Source organism: Chrysochloris asiatica, unplaced genomic scaffold (assembly GCF_000296735.1).
Source record: "Chrysochloris asiatica unplaced genomic scaffold, ChrAsi1.0 scaffold00017, whole genome shotgun sequence".
Classification (NCBI taxonomy): Eukaryota; Metazoa; Chordata; class Mammalia; order Afrosoricida; family Chrysochloridae; genus Chrysochloris; species Chrysochloris asiatica.
Genome location: NW_006408535.1, coordinates 25,607,511 through 25,614,850, shown reverse-complemented (window position 1 = coordinate 25,614,850; position 7,340 = coordinate 25,607,511).

Here is a 7,340-nt window from a genome sequence, read left to right as displayed (position 1 = left end):
ACCTCACTATCGTCGTTACACTTAGCCCATTGCTACTGCCACTGTGACCATCCATCTCGCTGAATGTCTTCCTCTTTTTCACTGAACCTCCACTTTACCAAGCATGATGTCCTTCTCCAGGAACTGATCCCTCCTGATACTAAGTCCAAAATATGAGAGACAAAGTCTGGCCATCATGGTTTATAAGGAGCATTCTGGCTGTCCTTCTTCCCATAAAGATTTATTTGTTCTTTTGTCATCCATGGTACTTTTAAGATTCTCCTCCAACACAATATCATAAAGGCATCAATTCTTCTATGGTCTTCTTTATTCGTTGTCCAACTTTCACATGCATATGAGGCTACTGAAAATACTATTGCTTGGTTCATGTGCACCTTAGACCTCAAACTGACGTCTTTGCTCTTCAACACTTGAGAGAGGTCTTTTGCGGCACACTCACCTAACACATTATGTCATTTGATTTCATGACTGCTGCTTCTATGAGGGTTGATGGTTGATCTAAGCAAAATGAAGTCTTTGACAACTTCAATCTTTTCTCCATTTATTTTGATGTTATTTATTGGTCCAGTGATGAGGATTTTCATTTTCTTTACATTGAGGTGCAACCCATATCAAAGGCTGGTGTCTTTAATGCTCATCAGTATTTTAAGTCCTCCTTGCTTTTAGCAAGCAAGGTTGTATCATCTGCATATCACAGGTTGTTAATAAGTCTTTCTCCACTCCTAATGCCATGTTCTACTTCATATAATCCAGTTTCTGAGAGTATTTGTTCAGCATACAGATTGAATAAGTTGGTGAATGAACACAAACCCTTGGGCACACCTTTCCTGATTTTAAACTATTCAGGGTCCAATTGTTTTGTTTGAAGGACTACCTCTTGGTCTATGCACAGGTTCCCCATTAGCACAATTAAGAGTTCTGAAATACTCATTCTCTGCAATGTTGTCCATAGCTTTCCATGATCAACATAATTGAAAGCCTTCATGTACTCAATAAAAAACAAGTTAACATCTTTCTGGTATTTTTATGCTTTCAGCAAAAATCCCATATGATGTCAGCAATGATAGCTCTCATTCCATATCTCTGTCTGTATCTGTTCCTTATCAATGTAGCTGTCTTTGAATTATTTTTAGCAAAAATTTACTTGCATGTGATATTAATGATATTATCCTATGATTTCCACATTCTGTTGAGTAAACTCTCTGGTAACAGATATGGATCTCTTCCAAACAGTTGGTTAGCTAGTTCTTGGCATAGATGAGTGAGTGCCTCATCCAGAACTGCCTCAGTTTGTTGAAAGATTCCAATGTGTATTCCATCAATTCCTGGAGCCTTGTTCTTTGCCAATGCCTTCAGACACACTTAAGGGTTATGTTGCTGTGGTTGCTGTTGTGTTAACTGCTGTCAATTTGGTTCCAACTCATACCAGCCTTATGAAAAACAAAACAAAACACTGGCCAAGCCTGTTTCATCTTCACAATCATTGTTAACTTGAGCATATTGCTGCTGCCACTGTGCCAGTCCATCTTGTTGGAGGTCTTCCTCTTTTTCACTGACTCTCCACTTAACCTAGATGATGTCCTACTCAAAGGACTGGTCCGTCTTAATAATATGTTAAATATATAGACAAAGTCTTGCTATTCTGACTTCTAAGGAGAATTCTGGCTGTACTTCTTCCAACACAGATTTGGTTGTTCTTCTAGGAGTCCATTGTACTTTTAATATTCTTCAACAACGCTATATCTCAAATGCATCAATTCTTCTATGGTCTTCCTTATTCCAAATTTTGCATGCATATGAAGCTGTTGAAAAACCATGTCTTAAGTCAGATGTACCTTAGTTCTCAAGTTGACGTCTTTGTTTTTCAACACTTTAAAGAGGTCTTGTACAGCAGATCTGCCTAATGCATTATGTCATTTGATTTTTTAGCTGATACTTCCACGAATGTTGATAGTGTATACAAACAAAAGGAAGTTTGTGACAATTTTAGTCTTGTCTCCCTTTATCATTATGGTTTTTATTAGTTGAGCTGTGAAGATTTTTGTTTTCTTTACTAAAGGGTGCGATATTTGCTCTTCATCAGTAAATATTTTAGGTCTTCTTCACTGTCAGCAAGCAAGATTGTATCATATGCATATTGCAGTTTGCTAATTATTTTTCTTCCAATCCTGGTGCTGCATTCTTCTCCATATAATCCAGTTCATGGGATTCTTTGCTCAGTTTATATGCTGAATATGTATGGAGAAAGAATACAACCTTAGGACATGCCTTTCCTAATTTTAAGCGATTCAGTTTTCCCTTGTTCTTCATGAACAACTGCCTCTTGGATTATATATAGTTTTGTCATGAGCACAATTAGGTGTTCCAGAATACTCATTCTCTACAATGTTGCCAATGCTTTCCATGATCCACACAGTCAAAAACTTTGCATAGTCAATAAAGCTCTGGTAAACATCTTTTTGGTATTCTCTGCTTTCAGCCAAGATTCATCTTAAGTGAGCAATGATGGCCATCATTCTATGTACTCATCTCTATCCGGCTTTAACTGGCAGTTTCCTGTCAATGTACTATTGCAGCCATTTTTGAATAATCTTTAGCAAAAATTTACTTGCATACAATATTAATGATGTTATCTGATGATTTTCACATTCTGTTCGTCACTATTTGGAATGGGCACAAATATGGATCTCTTCCAGTCAGTTGGCCAGGTTGCTGTCTTCTAAATTTCTTGGCATATATGAGTGAATGACTGCAGTACTGCATCAATTTATTGTAAGATGTCATTTTGTATTCCATCAATTCTTAGAGGGTTGTTCTTTGCCAATGCTTTCAGTGCACCTTGAACTTCCTGCTTCAGTTCTATGGACTCTTGATCAAATGCTATCTCTTGAAATGGCTGAACATCAAACATTTCTTTTTAGTATAGTGACTCTGTATATTCCTTCCATCTTCTTTTGATGCTTTCTGCATCATTCATTATTTTGCCAATTGTTGTTGTTGTTGTTAAGTACCTTCGAGTCAGTTCTGACTCATAGCGACCCTTTATAGGGTTTTCAAGGAGCAAGTGGTGTGTTTCCTGCAGACCTTGTGGTTTGTAGTACAGTGTTGATCCTGCAGATACACCAGGAGTCCATTATTCCTATAGAAACCTTCAATACTGCAAGTGGAAGCTTGAATTTTTCCTTAAGTTCTTTCAGTTTGAGAAATCTGACTAAGTTCTTCCCTTTTATTTTCTAACTCCAGGTCTTTGTACATTTCATTGTACTACTTGACTTTGTCTTTTCAAGCTGCCCTTTGAAAGTTTCTATTCAGCCCCTTCCTCATTTCTTCCATATACTTTAGCATCTCTAACTGGAATACCAGTTTCAGAGTCTCTCCTGATATCCATTTTGGTTTTTTATTTCTTTCTAGTCTTTTTTTTTTTTTTAATATTTTGCTTTCTTCCTATATGAAGTCCTGATGTCATCCTACAACTCTTCTGGACTTCATCAGTAGTGTCAAATGCATCAAATCTGTTTTTGAGATGATTTCTAAATTCAAGTTGGATATGCTCAAAGTCAAACTTTAGCTCTCAGGACTTCTGTCAAGATGGCAGACTAGATAGACACACTACATGGATCCTCTACAACAAATACATAGGAGATTAAATACAACAGACATAGATAAAAAGTCTGTCACCCTGAATTCCAGAAGAAAGCTTAAGAGATGTGGATGGAATGCTTGCTGGCAAAACAAGCCAAGTAGGGATAGCAAGAGGTTGACTCATGAACAGATGGACATGGGTCCACTGTCCTGTGAGCACATTTGGCAGCAGAGGGAGACCTGGAAGAGCATATTCACACAGGCAACCAGAGTGGTGTGGTTTCTTCTTTTTCCATGCAGTTCCCTGGTGACCAGAAATGTGGCCAGCTCTCACCCTCATCTACTCTCTTCTCAGACCCTGCTCTTGTGGTTTGGAGCCATACAAATGTGCAGTGGGGGCTGGCTGTAGTGTTTGGTTTTCCACTTTGGTGCCTGGATTCAGGTGGGCTCAATTCAGAACTATAAAACCTGAAGAGCCACCAGACCAACATTTGAAAAGTCATCAAGCCCCCAGCTCCACTGTGGTACTAACAGATACTGAAACCAGCTCCAACAAGGCCCACCCCCCACTACTTCTAAATGAGTGCCCTGTAGATAGATAACATCATGGAAAATAAGAACTAGGACTAGGAACTCTGCTACCACATTCCTTCCACAACCACCTCATGAGCTCTTTAAATTACAGGAGTCTCCACAAGATATTTCTCCCCTCTGGGTCTAATAACTGTACTATTTGTTTTTCTTTTTACAAATACAACAACTCCCAAATGCCCCTGATACAACAGAAAAATTTGGCTCACAAGAAGAAAAAAGAGAGAAAGGCTCAAACAAATGATCAAGATGCAGAGACAGAAAACTTTCTGAGGAAGGCAATGTAATAGAACTAACTTTAATAAAAATTCAAAAGCATGATAATTACATACCTTCAAAGGATCAATAAAAAAGATCAGGGAAAGCAGGGAAAACACAATAAAAATTTTTAAAGAATTTAGGAAAACATGACAATAACAAAAAATTTTTAAAAAATGCAAATTTTGAAAAACATAAAACCTACAATTAGAAATTCAGAAGATTAATACTAACATTTCAGAAATGGACAATATATTGATAGTTAAAAGGAGTAGATACCAGAAGTGGGTATCTGTATGATGGTGCATAGGGTAGAGGTGCAGTGAACTTTTCCATCAGCAGTACCATAGAATACCAGGTGAAGCAGGTTCAGGGCAAAGCTCCAAAACTCTGAACCACATATATAGGAATATTTAAAATGTTTAAAGGCTTATAGCTAGTGGAACATGTAGCAGAAGTAATAAAGCTTGGACTTTAGAATATACCGGGCTCAGCGGCCTGGAGCCAACAAATTGGGTGAGACCAAACAGCAAGACCAAGTGGGGTAGCAAATAGATAAGCCACAGACTAATGCCACAGGAACCTCAGAGCAAAGGTGGACAATACACGTTGACGGTTTGGCTTTGTTCTAATTTCTTTTTTTGTTTGTTTGCTTGTATCTGTTTATTGACCCCCTCCCCCACTGTTGGTGCACCTCCATTCAGGTGACTAGAGGGGACGCCTGAGCAAGTGGACACCCCCCACCTCCACCACTGGTGGGTTTTTCTGCCACACATGCGCACAGATACTCTCAGCATTTAAAGGTACAAGCTTCTGAAAACGGCCACAGGCGGCTCTGAACTATCAATAATTGAAAGATGAGAATATAAGCATACAAAAAGCTGAATGACCCAAAACAGTATAGATCCCCAAAGAAAATCACCAAGATACATCATAATCAGACATTCCAAAATTGAAAACAAGGGAATAATCCTGTGAGCATCTCAGGAAAAATGAAGCTACCTACAAAGAAGAATCAATAAGACTAAGCTCTGATTTCTCAGCAGAAACCAGGTAGACAAGAAGGCAATGGGATGACATACATAAAACTCTGAAAGAAAAAAAACAAACAAACTTGCCAACAAGAATCATATACTCAGCAAAGCTGTCCCTCAAATACAATGCTGAAATTAGGACATTTCCTGATAAACAATAATTAAAAGAAGTTATAATGGCCAGACAAACTTTACAACAAATGCTAATGGGTGTTCTTTAGACTGAGAACCAACAACAGCAGACAACAACATAAGATTACTATGTATGACAACATCACCCAGAACGCAATCCAGGTATAAAAAAGTATTTAAAGTAAAACAAACCTACAAGACTAGACATAGGGCAACAGAGATATCAGTGTATAATGAGGTCAGCTACAAAGCAAAAAGAGGTAATCGTATAGAAACTTCCAAACTGGAAGGAAGTTAAGTAGATTTAAGAAAAATAGACTGTTTCAAGCAGGGGAAAAGAATAATAAATTACAGGGTACCCTCAAAGAAAAATAATACACCTGTACATCAAAATTTAAAAAGAGGAAAACCAGAATGATTTAGTAAACATTAACACAATGAAAATTAAAAGAAACTCACAAACAAAATGAATTCAGTTAGAAAAGTATGTGTAAAAAAGAATTCAGTGGCACCACACACACACAAAAAAGCAAAAACAAATAAACAGAAACATGACATATAAATGTCCATCAACAGATTAATGGTTAAACTTTGGTGCAAACATTGAAGAATAGTGACGAATTTATAAAGCACCTCAAAACATTGTTGAACCTTGAGATATTATGCTGAGTGACATTAGTCAATCACAAAAGGACATTGTATAAAACCAATGCTGTAAAAAATTAAAATAAGGTTTTCTTGATAAAAGAAGCACTCTATGATGGGTACAGGTGGGACAGAAACTTGTTCATAGGCTAAAGGGTTGTTTTTGTTGTAGTTAAGTGCTGCCAAGTTGGTTCCAACTCATAGCAACCCTGTATACGGTTTCCAAGGAGCAACTGATGAGCTTGAACTGCCAACCTTGTGGTTCAAACCGACCTTACACTTCAGTGCATTAACCCACAGCACCACAACAGAAGCTAGAAGGTAGGCACATGTGAACATGGGTGACAGGGGAGGCAATATACAACAAGAATGATATTAGTAGAGGAAAGATGACAGTAGTCTGAGACACAAGAAGAAATTCAAAAGCTAAAACAAATAGAGATAAAATGCTGTTAACTGTTGATAGATGGAATGTACCATGTACATGAGAAATATGCATGAAAAAAAGTATATAATTTGTTGAGTGTAAAACTGATGATCTGCTCTATAAACCATCACTAAATTAACAATGAAAAGTTTTAAAATATTAAATGAAATAGTTTGACTCTCATGAACTTGTTTTAATTTTCTTCATCTTCTCTCTGAACTTTCATATGAGCGATTGATTCACAGTTTGCCCAGCGTCTTGTCTTGCCTGATGATATAGAGTTTTCCCACTATCTCTTCCCACAGATGTAGTCAATTTGATTTCTGTGCATTCCATCTGATGAGGTCCATATGTGTAATTACCTTTTTTGTTGTTTAAAAAAGCTATTTGTATTGAAAAAGTCATTGCTGTTGCCAAATTATATCATGAACTCTCCAGCATTGTTTCTGTCACTAAAGACCTGTTTTCCAACTACTGATCCTTCCACTTCTCCACTCTTTTCATCCCAATCACCAGTAATTGTCAAAATACCTTGATTGAATGATTGATCAATTCCAGACTGAAGAAGTTGGTGTTGTTGTTGTCAGGTGCCATCGAGTCGGAACCGACTCATAGCAACCCCATGCACAGCAGAACGAAACAATGTCCGATCCTGGGCCAACCTCACTACC